The sequence below is a fragment of the Cupressus sempervirens genome, chromosome 11 (genome assembly GCF_028749045.1).
Source record: "Cupressus sempervirens isolate cs-2001-9-10 chromosome 11, ASM2874904v1, whole genome shotgun sequence".
In the NCBI taxonomy this organism is placed as follows: domain Eukaryota; kingdom Viridiplantae; phylum Streptophyta; class Pinopsida; order Cupressales; family Cupressaceae; genus Cupressus; species Cupressus sempervirens.
In genome coordinates, this window is record NC_143128.1 from 786339384 (window position 1) to 786352285 (window position 12902).

The following is a 12902-nucleotide window of genomic DNA, read 5'->3' on the forward strand; positions in this document are numbered from 1 at the left end:
GAATTAGATACTAATCTACCATTTGAGTTTTGGTTGGAATTGATATTACTAAATATGTATTTTCATCGTTCATAGGTTGTCGGAAGCAATAGGCATCTAAAACTTCTAATGGGAATTATTCTTGAGCTATGTGTTTTTTATTATTTGGCTCTAAAAAATATTTACAAAATGAGAACTATAAATTGATCTATTATTTTATTATAGTGCATATGCAACATATGAGGATATTTATGTAAACAATTTAAATGTAGATAGTTTATATGAGTTATTTGAGGAAGCAAAGTTTCGCAAAAATAAATATTTCTTAATCAATATTTGTAATTGAAAAAGTTGGCATGGATAAAACTAGAAAATTTGGTAATATTCATCCCTTAAAATTACCTAGTCTGGTAACCAGTCTCCATCTTTATTTTTGTCTACTTTCTTCCACCTTTTTATTGTACTTTGAGATCATTAATCTAAACATTTGATAATCAAGTTAGATAATTAAATAAATGAAAAAAAAAATTAACATCATCCACAAGGTTAGAATAGCCTATGGACACATGAACATGAAATGCCCTAACAATTGGTAAGCTCTTTTCTAGATATTCTCTTTTATAGTGAATTATGACTAGTATGTTTGTTGTTCTACTCATATTTGTTTCTCCACATGAAGTATGAGTTGTTTTTTTGTTTTTTTTTCAAAATAATTTCATAGTTGGCATGAAGATGTAATAAATATGTAAAGCATTCCATGAAAAAATGTCACTCAGTTTAAACTATTCCCATGTTGCAAATTAGGAAAAGTCTCTTTTCCTAGTCTTCTTTAGATATTGTCCATCATTGGATGGGATGGGAGTTGGTGCTTAAATGAGCTCTTAGCATATTGCTCCATTCAATATTTGCCCCTATGTAGAATTTTGCATCATGGTCTCTCATGGGAATGAATTTTTTGACAAAGTAGACTTTTTCATTAATTTCTAGACATTCTTGTATACTAACATCTCATTTTTTAATCCATTCATTTTTTGTCTCATCCATGTGTTCTACCTTCTATTTAATATTTTTCCCATAACCATCACTATATTTTCATATCTTTTTTCTTTTGATGGAGGGTTCATACATGTCAAGCAATAGCAAATATTTTCATAGCTAAATCTTATTTAAATAACTAATGCTTCTCTCAATTTTTTCCAATAGAATTTCAAATAAGACATGACTTTTAATTTTGAAATTGTACTAACAAAACTATTTTGTCATGCCCAAAATTTCTATAAGGCAAAAAAACAACTTTTTTTTTTTTAAGTACATGGGACAATTACACATGTACCTATGTGCAATAGATATTCTCTGACGATTGGAACAGAGGTAGAAATCTACAATTTCATCATTCTAAAGTACACTAGGGTATCATGAATGCATTCATGTGCTGGAGGCAAAGCCTAACGACTCCTAGGTACATTAATACTTCAACATAGGTCTTTAGGTGACAAGGTTCACTATCATCATGTTTATCATCTTGTTAGTGATTCCATTATGATACATTCATAAATTTATCCTTAGAGGTCATAATGGGTCATAATTGTTTTACACTCTTTCGTATTATAGTTTTGTGTATGGAGTCTTGATATAATGTTGATTATTTCCTAGGGCACTTATCCCAAGAATAATTGTTGTACATATTCCTCTAATTATTTAATTTTATATTTATTTTTTTATCTACTTATCAAATTTTAGGTTTCAAATTAGGTATTGAAAATTAAATTCTTTATAGATTTATTTATCCATCAATAGTGTCAACTCCCAAATACAAGGGTGAAACAATACATTTGATTAATTTGAATTTAAAGGATACTTCACAAAAGATATAAATAATTAAGACTAACATTACTAACAATGTTTTTATTTTCTTATGTAATTTAATGAAAATTAATAATTTCCACTAATATAATGTATTCCTAAACATTCTATTAAGCAACATAATTTAGTAATTTAATAAACCTTAATTGCACTTTCCTTAATTTCAATAATGCCATATATCCAAATTTTATCCTATTTCAATAATAGCTCAATAACAAAAAAAGACATTAATAGAAGACATACTAAAATTAAAAACAAATTACATTAATTTCCTATATTTCTATGCCCACCCATCTAACTTAAAAACTAAATTAATATATATACTTTTCAACTCCCCCCACCCCCCCCCCCCCCCCCCCCCCCCCCCCCCAAAAAAATCGAATTCTAAGAAATCCTAGGGTCACATGCCCCTACAACAACCTCCACTAAACTTTGACAGGGATCAAATAATTACTTAAATGCACTTTAGACAACGTCAGAAATTATGACATCTAAATCTTATTAGAAGGGAGCTAACATGGAACATTCTCCAATGTCTCCCATTTCTCCCAAATCCCAAGCACGTGGTACATAGCTAGGTGAATTAAGCTTTTAATGGAGTTGTTAAATATTACTAGCAAAGTCTTTTATCTTTCTTTTTTATGGGTCCCTCCCACTTGGTGCATAGGGAGTAGCTTGAGGTAGCTAACTTAGAGCCCTTCCCATAACGGATTGGACACTTATGTGGTCACACTCTCAACAATACTTTATCACCCACCATGTACTCTCTATCCGCCCTCTTGGCATCGGCATACTTCTTCTACCTAGCTTGAGCCTCTCTAAGTCGTTGCCTAATCTATGTCACTAGTTATTCCATGTCCTTGACCAACTATGGTCCAATGGATACTCTGTCCTCGATCCTATCCCAACTCAAGGGTGTCCTGTAGGGTCTACCATACAAGGCTTGGTAGGGTGGCACACCAATAGAAGAATGATGCCCATTATTGTAGGCAAACTCTGCAAGATGCAAATATTCCTCCCACTTAACCTGGTTATCCATCACATACATCTGCAACATATCTTCTAAAATATTATTAACCCTCTATGTTTGTCCATCCGTCTGAGGATGATAAGCGATTTTGAAGTTGAGCCTGGTGCCCAAAGCTCCTTGTAATTCCCTCCAAGATGATGATGTAAACAAGGACTCTTTATCTGAGATGATCTTACAAGGAATGCCATGAAGCCTAACAATATCTTGCAAGAACACCTATGCAACTGCAGGGGCGGTAAAGCTAGTCTGAACTAGTGCAAAATGGGCAACTTTGGTCAAGGTGTCAATCATCAAAATGATGGCATTGTGGCGTTGAGAAGACATCGAAAGACCAACAATGAAATCCATGGAAATAGTGTTCCAATTCCACTCTGGTATCTCATGGGGCTGCAAGAGTCCATCTGGATGTCCATGTTCTGCCTTAAGCCTCTAACACTCAAGACACCTAGCTACAATATTAGCAATCTGCATCCTTTTACCCGGCCAATGACATAGTTGCCTTAAGTTTGCATGGAGTTTCTTAACTCCAGGATGTGATGCATAAGGTGCTCAATGAGCCTCTAGAATAATGAACTCATGCAAGTCACTTGTGGAGGGTACATAGATGCATCCTTTATGTCATAATAATCCCTCAAAATCCAATGAATAATTAGCAAATTTACCCTCAAGGGGTCTGTGAGAGTGGACTAGCTGGCAAAATTCTACATAGAATTCATCCTCTAGTAGGTGGTGCATAATACACTCCCTCAAATTTGTGCCTGTAACCATGGAAGCGAGCTCATGATGTCATCTACTCAAGGCATCTTCCACTACATTCTCCTTACCCTTAATGTAATGCACCTCAAAATTGTACTCACATAGGAACTCCATCCATCTCCTTTGCCTAGCATTAAGATTTGGTTGCGTGAAAATATATTGCAAGCTCTGGTGATCTGAATGAAGTGCAAATTGTCGCCCTAGAAGGAAATGACACCATTGTGCCAATACATGGACCACTATCATGAGCTCAAGATCATGAGTAGGGTAATTGAGCTCATGACCCTTGATTTTCCTAGACTCATAAGCTATGGCTCGACCTTCCTACATAAGGATAGCTCTAATTCCATCCAAGGAAGCATATGTGCATACTACTAAGTCCAATGAGGGGTCGGGTACTGCTAAAATGGGTGCACTAGTGAGTGCCCTCTTGAGCTTCTAAAAGGTCTCCTCACACTTTTTTGTTCACCTAAACTTCTAAGGTGAGCTACCCTAGAGAAACCTGCCACAAACCGCCTATAGTATCTTGCCAATCCCATAAAACTTCTGACCTCTGTGACACTGGTAGGTGCTAGCCAATCCATGATGGCTTAGATCTTGGATGGGTCCACTGTGATCCCATCCCTTGATATCACATGCCCCAAATAATGCACTTCCCATCTGAAAAAAGGCACACTTCAACAAGCTACCATAAAGTTGATTCTCCCTTAACTGCTGCAATAACTGTCGTAAGTGCTCTTCATGTTCCTTCTCATCATGAGAATAGACCAATATATCATCTAGGAACACTACTACAAGCTTTTCTAGGAATGTTCAAAATACCCCATTCATGAGGCTCATAAATACAGTTGGGGCATTCATGAGACCAAAAGGTACCACTGTGAACTCGTAGTGACCATATCTTGTATGAAATGTAGTCTTGTGGATGTCACTTTCCACGATGTGCAACTGATGGCACCCTAACTTCAAATCTATTTTGGAGAATACTCGGGCACCCTGTAACTAATCAAATAAGTCATCAATCCTGGGTAACGAGTATTGGTTCCTGATAGTCACCTTATTTAGAAGTCAGTAATCAATGCACAATATAAGTGATCCATCCTTCTTCTTTAAAAAAATCACCGGTGCTCCCCAAGGTGATACACTAGGTTGGATATGTCCCTTCCCCAAAAGTTCCTCTAGCTAAATCTTAAGCTCATTGAGCTCATGGGTGGTCATCCTGTAATGTGCTCTAGATACAGGTTCAGCTCTTGGTATGAGATCAATATGGAAATCAACTCCCTTGGTGGTGGCATACCAAGAAGCTCTGATGGAAACACATCTACAAAATCCTATAATATCAGATAGTCATCAAGGGAAGGTTCCTCCCCTACATCCTCCTCTCTATCATTGATGGTGATGGCAAACAGTTGACACCCCTTTTGCATGCATCGCTTAAGCTACATGGTGGAAATCATATGAAGGGATACTAGCCTCTGAACTCCTGAAATCACCCTAGGTGTACCATGATTATCTACACACTCGATTATCTTTTGTCTGTAATCCATCTTGGCGTTGTGGGCACTAAGCCAATCCATGCCAAGGACTACATCATAGGATCCCAAGGGAGTAATATGCAAGTCTAATGTAGTGAACATGTCTCCAAGCTGAATCAAACACTCATGGATCAAGGAATCAACTAACACCCTAGCCCCTAAAGCTAACTCAACCTCCCAGTTAACATCTTGTCTAGCTACCACTAGCCTGCATCACTCCACTACAAATGGGGATATAAAAGAGTTTGTAGCTCCGGAGTCAAATAGTATAGTAACCTCATATCCTCTAATCATACCTATAACCTCAATCACTATGGCCTAGTGCTTGGCCTGGCAATTATCAACCGCTACAAACACCCTATGGGATCTGCCCATATCACCTACTATAGGCTCTGAGGTGGCTCCTTTCTGACTACCTATTGTGAGACCCTGTGGACACTCTCTCACAATATGACCCATACCACCACAAGCATAACATGGCCCATGGGTCTGAATTTGTACTCCCTATGGCCTCAACTACTGTTGACCCACGGTCTTACTAGACCCACTGAAGCCTCCCCTAGAGGACTGTTGAGTCCTGATTGGCTATGTATACTAGTTCTATGGCCTCTAATCATGTCTGGGGCCCTGTGACTACCATTGTTTGGGCTTAGAGCTCTGGTAACCTTGAGATGACCTTTGTCTAGTATCCTATTGCCCTCTCTGTTGTGTCTATGGGGCCTTTGAGGACCCTGTTGAGTGGCTCTAATTACCCTTCCAAGAGGGTTTTTGTTGTGCTGCCTACTGGGAGGGGTTTCGGTTATGGGACCTATCTTGAGATTCCTATCTAGTATGAATGTCTTCGGAAACCAATGTCATCTCAATTGCCTCTCTACAAGTGGTAGGAAATACCAACTGTACTGATCCTTGGAGAGATAAGTTAACGCCCTTAATGAACCGATGGATGCATAGCTTCTCATCTCTCATGTACTCCACATAAGGAAGTAGCTCCAAGAACTTGCTCTCATACTAGGCCACCATGAGACCCCTTTGCTGAAGATCATGGAACTCCTCAACTTGCCTCGGTCTAAAGTGCTCCGACAAATATCTGTCTCTGAAATGATCCATAAAGGATTCCCATGTGAGTGTCTCTATGTCTACTCTCCCTACGGTCCCCTCCTGCTGCCACCAGGTGGAGGCATCCTCTTGTAATAGGTGTATTGCCAGTCATGCCTTCAGATTGCTCCTGTGGGTATGCAATCCAAAGCACCTCTATAAACTTTGTAGCCATTCCTCCACATGTCTGCCATCTGTAGTATTGGTGAATATTGGTGGCTTGAGTCGTAGTAGGTCACTGATTTCATCCCCAATATCTTGGGGTGCTCTCACTGGTGCTCACTCTAATGCAAGGGGTGGCTCTATCTAATGTACTGATGCATCCCCTTGATCCTCTGCAAGTCTAGGTGGTGGACTTCTACTCCTTTCCTTAATATTTTTCCCATGCCCTTCTGCTTCCTACTGTCCTAGCTATGAAATGACAGGTGGTAATCTCTACTGCACTACCCCAATAAGATTATTGATAGCATTCAAAACCTGATCAAGATTTGGAGGTTTCCCAGGTGGGAGTCCTCGCACATCCTGTCCTGCCCCCTCTTGGCCTGTTGTGTTTTCTCTAACTAGCTCTCCAGTGACCGTTGCGAGTGACTATGGGCATCCTACACAAGTTATATTTCATAGGTTAGACGTAATGGGTTAGGCTCCTAGCGTTGAAACCAAAAGCTTTGATACCAGAATGTCATGCCCAATATTTCTATAAGGCAAAAACACAACTTCTTCTTTTTTTAAAGTACAACAAGGGACAATTACACATGTACCTATGTGCAGTAGATATTCTCTGATGATTGGAGCAAAGGTAGAAATCTACAATTTCATGGTTCTAAAGTACACTAGGGTATCATGAATGCATTCATGTGCCAGAGGAAAAGCCTAACAACTCCTAGGTACATTGATACTTCAACATAGGTCTTTAGGTAACAAGGTTCACTATCATCATGTTTATCATCTTGTTAGTGATTCCATTACGATACAATCATAAATTTATCCTTAGAGGTCATAATGGGTCATAATTGTTTTACACTCTTTCATATTATAGTTTTGTGTACGAAGTGTTGATATAATGTTGATTATTTCCTAGGGCACTTATCCCAAGAATAATTGTTGTACATATTCCTTTATTTAATTAATTTTAAATTGATTTATTTATCTACTTATCAAATTTTAGGTTTCAAATTAGGTATTGAAAATTAAATTCTTTATTCATTTATTTATCCATCAATAGTGTCAACCCCTAAATACAAGGGTGAAACAATACATTTGATTGATTTGAATTTAAATGATACTTCACAAAAGATATAAATAATTAAGGCTAACATTACTAACAATTTTTTTATTTGTTTATTTAATTAAAGGGAAATTAATAACTTCCACTAATATAATGTATTCCTAAACATCCTATTAAGCAACATAATTTAGTAATTTAATAAACCTTAATTGTACTTTCCTTAATCTCAATAATGCCATATATCCAAATTTTATTCTATTCCAACTATAGCTCAATAACAAAAAAGACATTAATAGAAGACATACTAAAATTAAAAACAAATTACATTAATTTCCTATATTTCTATGCCCACCCATCTAACTTAAAAACTAAATTAATATATATACTTTTCAACTCCCCGCCCCCCCCCCCCACAAGTCGAAATCTAAGAAATCCTAGAGTCACGTGCCCATACAACAACCTCCACAAAACTTTGACAGGGATCTAATCATTACTTAAATGCACTTTAGACAAGGTGGGGAAATTCTGACACCTAAATCTTATTGGAACGGAGCTGACATGGAATATTCTCCAATGTCTACGATTTCTCCCAACTCCCAAGTGCATGGTACATAGCTAGGCGAATTAAGCTTTTAATGGAGTTGTTAAATATTGCTAGCAAAGTCTTTTATCTTTCTTTTTTATGGGTCCCTCCCACTTGGTGCCTAGGGAGTAGCTTGAGGTAGGTGGACATGGGTTGTTGCATCTCCAAGGCAACATGCATTAACTAAACTTAAACTTCAACATGAACTTTCTTGAACATTTCCCAAGGCTCCCATTTGTTCCTAGGCGTGGTGAAAGAGGAATTAGTTTGTTTTTTTATTAATTATTTTCAACCCTCCCAAGACTAGGTGCCTAGGGAGAGTATTTGTCCCTTGTCTAACATAGGATATTTTGATTTTAAATACACTACCAAAATCAACCACTTATATGGCCACCTAGGACATCCCATCATCATTTAGTCATTTATTTATTTTTGCTTGGGTTGCTTTTTAGATAGTATGAAATGTGGTACCCTTAGGTAAGGGGGAATAGGCTAGGTCATAAAATATATTACCTTATTTATTATGTTAGGTCAGTTTAGGATTATAAAAGATTTACTTTCTTCTCTTGCTTTTTTTGTGTATATTTCTTGTTGTATAGGGTCATATCATGAATCAAGGACTTCTTCACTCAACTCTAACATAATTAATGGGAAGGATTTTGAAAATGATTTATTTCTAACTCATCAATTTTCAAGATATTAATATTTTATTCAAGGTCTATTATTTTAATGGACTATAATAGGATGAGACATTATTTGGTTTTGCCCATACATTTTCCAGAAACTAATATTCATCTACAGGCTCTTTGTTTATCCTTTGTGTAGCTTATTGCCTTATTTTCTTTATAATTTTCTGTATGGTAACTCATAAATTGAACTAACTTAATTTGAAGTTTGTATTATGAAATTCAAGCTCATTCCATATAGTGAAATCTAAGATTGAAGTATGACAAATGCCTTAAAACTATCAATGTAAATTGCAAGATAATTTTGCATCAAACACAATACAATCCTCTACTTGTAACTTCATGAACTTCCATAATTCCAAGTTTATTGTGAATTATTCATCATTTCTATGAATTCATTATCAATAGGCAACCAATTCTACACTTGAAATGATTCAAGAGTAAGCACAAATGCATCTAATTTATTCTTATGAAACTTGAGGAAATAAGGATAACAAGATGATAATATCCTATTCATTCTTCCAATGTATATCATGATTTAAGATTTATTTTCTTCAATACATTCTAATCATGGTAACGAAATGACAACATCAAACAATGAAATTCTTCCTTCATGTTCCTCTCAAGACTTACATTAAACCCAATATCAAGCAAGCAATAGGGTCAAGATATACAATGGAAGGACCTTACAAGCAAGGTGTTTCACAATCTCTCTCTATTTGGCATATGCATGAGACCAATAACAACACTCCTACAATACAATGAATTCACATAATAAGATGGAATTGTCCTCCATTTCAACACAAAAACAATGGTATTCTTTTCTTCTATGCAAAGGTAAGACTTCACAATTTCCAAATGACCAAGGGCTCAGGCCAAAAACCTACGAATAAGAGACATATGTAGAATCATGGAGGCTCACCTCCCAACCTAGGCCTCAAGGAGGCCACCCACCAAGCTTGGGGAAACAAGGTACAAATGGTTGCACACTACACATTCACATAACATGCATGATCTCAACATTATAACAAAACGCTACACAATACATTACAAGATAACCCAACACAAGGCTTGAACAAAGATTCAACAATTGAATCAAGTAATAGGGTGAAGGTGGGCTCTCTTCATGAGGAGGATTTCCAAACAATGATTCAAAAATATGCACATATTCTCATTATCAACATGCCCTTTTGAGGCTTACAATGACTTCTCTCTTCACACACCTCTTTATACCTCCCAAAATGCATGTAAACAAGAAGTCCATATTCCATTGAACACATAATAATCATCCCCACACATGGGAGAGTTCCTCAACTACACGTGTGAGCCCAACTAACTCCATCACCCAAGCATCTCTTCCCTCCCAAGGGTGAGTGATGCTTCACACCCATTACACAAACACACAACATGAAAACAAAACAAGATTCAAGGAAGAAATCACATAAATTTCTCACATGCAACACTCAAACCAAAGATCTTTCTCCACAAACCACATCTACAATACACCAAATTTACCATGGAATGAAGAACACCATATCTACTCTACATGCAAATGAAGAACACCATGGATCATGGATACCAACGTCATTCCAAGCAATGGCAAATGAAAAGTTGTATTAGAGCTCCTTATCCTCTTCCTCCAAACCCTAGTTGTCTTTAAAAATAGAGAGTGGCCAAGTGAGTATAATTTGGCCATGCCTCTATATATCACTCTCATTTTCAAATTCAATATAAAATGCATTCTTTTTGGGCTCTCCTAGGTCTTCTAGGCACCCTCGTGGTCATTATTAGCCCCCCAAATTAAAGTATTAACATGGGTAGGGTTTATTTTTATCACAAATTCACCTTAGAGCTACTTTATGGCCCTCACAATGCTAGGCAGGTTCAAATTTCAAATTTCCTATGGTGGTAGCCTTGTTCTCTTTACTAATTTAAGGCAATAAGACAAATTTCTTAATTAAGGTATTTAACTCGGAATAAGGTGGCCACATGATCCATCATCAAAGAACATGTCTTTTTCACATAACAAGTCCAAGTGTCAAGTGACACACACAAAATTCACTATACATCACACATGACACATTCAGAATCTACACATGAAATACATACTACACACATACATCTCACATTTACAAAATAAACACATCACAACGAGGTTTACGAATCTTATAAAGATTTACCTTGGCAGTGTCATATTAATATGTGTTATACCTTGTTTCCCCGTTAAGTTTCCATGGTTCCTTTCCTACACACTAAACTCGAGCATTTGTAGTCCAATGAAAAGTCACATATAAAATACATATGAAAGTAAAGGTACATAATAATTTTTTTATTCCATCATTCACATATAACACATTGCATAATCAACTTCCTACTCTCCATCATTTACATATAAAGCATTTAATCATTAATCCTCAAAAACAGCATCTTATTACTAACTTTCCTAACAAGATCAAATTAAATATTTGAACAACATCATAGTTCCATTTCTTATCATAAAAGTGAAATAATGAATAAATATCCATTAATCCATCAACTATGCCAAATAAGTCCTAATACATATCATAATGGGAGACCACAAAGGAAATATCATCGAGTAAGTAGCAACATTTACTGTCCATCAAATATCAAAATATATGTCGAGATATCCAATCCTAAATAACAAAATGGAAATACATTATCTATGCTATGATGGGTTGAGGTGAGGTCTCACATATTTTTCTTATTTTTTTCTATTGCTTCACATTTATAGAATCAGTAAATTGACGAATAAAATAAAATAAAATAACTCCTAAAAAAACTCCTAATTTCATAACTCTTAACTCTGCATTCTGACATCTTCCATAACTCTACATTTCTTCATGTTTGAATGGATTCCTACACAACTCTACTGACGATGTCTATACAGCAGAAAATTTGCACCTAGTTTGACTGTTTTCTAAATTAATTGATTAATTTAAAAGTCATAGAACTTTGGTTCTGTAAATTTTAAATTAATTAATTAATTCACAAAACAATCAAGTCAAGTACATTTTTTTGACTATTTAGCCAAGGGCCAACTCTTAACTCTCATTCCTACATCTTCCTTCTCTTAATTACGCCGAGAGGCATTCTATACAATGGCAGCACAAATGCCCAGCACGGGAATATGCCAAGATTCCTTGTCAATAAAAAAGAAAAGGCAGGAGTTACAAACTTCTAAATTAAATATTAAATTATTAAATCATAAAATAAAAATACACCCGAAATAATAGCTGGCCGAAATAATATGATGTCAAATGGAGGCCGAAATAATAGGCCCGAAAAAATAGGGCCCCAAAAAGTAGGACCCGCAAAAAATAGGCCCAAAAATATGCCCCTAAAAATAGGGCCCAAAAAAATAGGGACAAACCAATTTCAATATGATTTTTTTTTTGTTAAATATAATATTGCATGCAGATTCATGCTTTTTTTTTTGTGCGGAGTGGGGGACTTTGAAATAAATTCGTGGAATGTGAAGAGATGTCTATTGGAGGAGATGAGGAGTCTTTCACAAGCTATAAAACAAAGGCTCCTCATTTCATTTTTATTTTATGTTTTTGCAGGAAGGAAGGTGGAGATTATTGGAGGATTAGATTGGAGTTTTTGAACAGGAATAGATTGAAGTTTTGGAGTAATTTTTTTGCTGGTGAGGTTTCTATTTTCTATTTAGATTTAGATGTAGACATAGATTCAGATTCAAAATTAGTTATAATATTCTACTTTGATTTAGATTTCAATTTCAATTAGTTCTATTTAGATTTCTAGAATTATATTCGAAATTGTTTACGCTTACATTTAACAGTTTAATCTTGCATGTTTGATTTGGATTTAGATTTGCATTCAAAATCTTTTGAGTTATATATTTTATAATACTTTTCATTTGCATGTTTTAAAAGTGCATGTTTCAAATTAGTTTTAGATTTGCATGTTTCATATTAGTTTTAGATTTACATATTTCAAAATAGTTTTAGTTTGCATGTTTTAGATTTGAATATTTCATAATAGTTTTACATTTGCATGTTTCAAAGTATTTATATTTTCATGTTTCAAAGTATAATTTTATCATTTATGTGGACGACAATGTCATCATATCAATACAATTTATATTTTATTAAAGTTAATGTTTTAT